We start from the raw sequence: 1056 nt of genomic DNA on the forward strand, positions 1-1056 counted from the left end.
CCACCATTATTAAAGCCTTGTTGAGGCTTTTGATCCTTCCATGAGAAATTTGGATGATTTCTCCATGATGAGTTATAGGTGTTCCCATAAGGTTCACCTAAGTAATTTACCTCTGCTATTGCAGGGTTCTCAGGATCATAGGCTTCTTCTTCAGAAGGTGCCTCTTGAGTACTGTTGGATGCAGTTTGCATTCCATTCAGACTCTGAGAAATCATATTGACTTGTTGAGTCAATATTTTATTCTGAGCCAATATGGCATTCAGAGTATCAATCTCAAGAACTCCCTTCTTCATAGGCGTCCCATTACTCACAGGATTCCTTTCAGAAGTGTACATGAACTGGTTATTAGCAACCATGTCAATGAGTTCTTGAGCTTCTGCAGGCGTTTTCTTTAGGTGAATGGATCCACCTGCAGAGGTGTCCAATGACATCTTTGATAAGTCAGACAGACCATCATAGAATATGTTCAGGATGGTCCATTCTGAAAGCATGTCAGAGGGACACTTTTTGGTCAGTCCTTTGTATCTCTCCCAAGCTTCATAGAGGGATTCACCATCCTTCTGTTTGAAGGTTTGAACATCCACTCTAAGCTTACTAAGCTTTTGAGGAGGAAAGAACTTGGCTAAGAAAGCCTTGACCAGCTTATCCCAAGAGTCCAGGCTGTCTTTAGGTTGAGAATCCAACCATATTCTAGCTCTGTCTCTTACAGCAAAAGGGAAAAGCATGAGCCTGTAGACTTCAGGATCTACTCCATTAGTCTTAACAGTATCACATATCTGCAAGAATTCAGTTAAGAACTGAAAGGGATCTTCAGATGGAAGTCCATGAAACTTGCAGTTTTGCTGCATCAGAGAAACTAATTGAGGTTTCAGCTCAAAGTTGTTTGCTCCAATGGCAGGAATGGAGATGCTTCTTCCATAAAGATTGGAATTAGGTGCAGTAAAGTCACCAAGCATTCTCCTTGCATTATTGTTGGGTTCGGCTGCCATCTCCTTTACTTGTTCGAAATTTTCAATCAAGTTGTCTCTGGATTGTTGTAATTTAGCTTCTCTTAAT

The 1056-nt window shown here is 40.9% G+C and overlaps 1 non-coding gene across 1 annotated transcript; it reads left to right on the forward strand.

The window, feature by feature from the left end:
- The first annotated feature begins 485 nt into the window (after positions 1-485).
- Positions 486-593, forward strand: LOC148578657 (small nucleolar RNA R71). Its single transcript, XR_015903886.1, has one exon. It is a non-coding gene; the product is annotated as a small nucleolar RNA R71 (small nucleolar RNA).
- The last annotated feature ends 463 nt before the right edge of the window (positions 594-1056 follow it).

The sequence above is a fragment of the Arachis ipaensis genome, chromosome B1 (assembly GCF_059453495.1).
Source record: "Arachis ipaensis isolate K30076 ecotype BB chromosome B1, ASM5945349v1, whole genome shotgun sequence".
Lineage (NCBI taxonomy): Eukaryota > Viridiplantae > Streptophyta > Magnoliopsida > Fabales > Fabaceae > Arachis > Arachis ipaensis.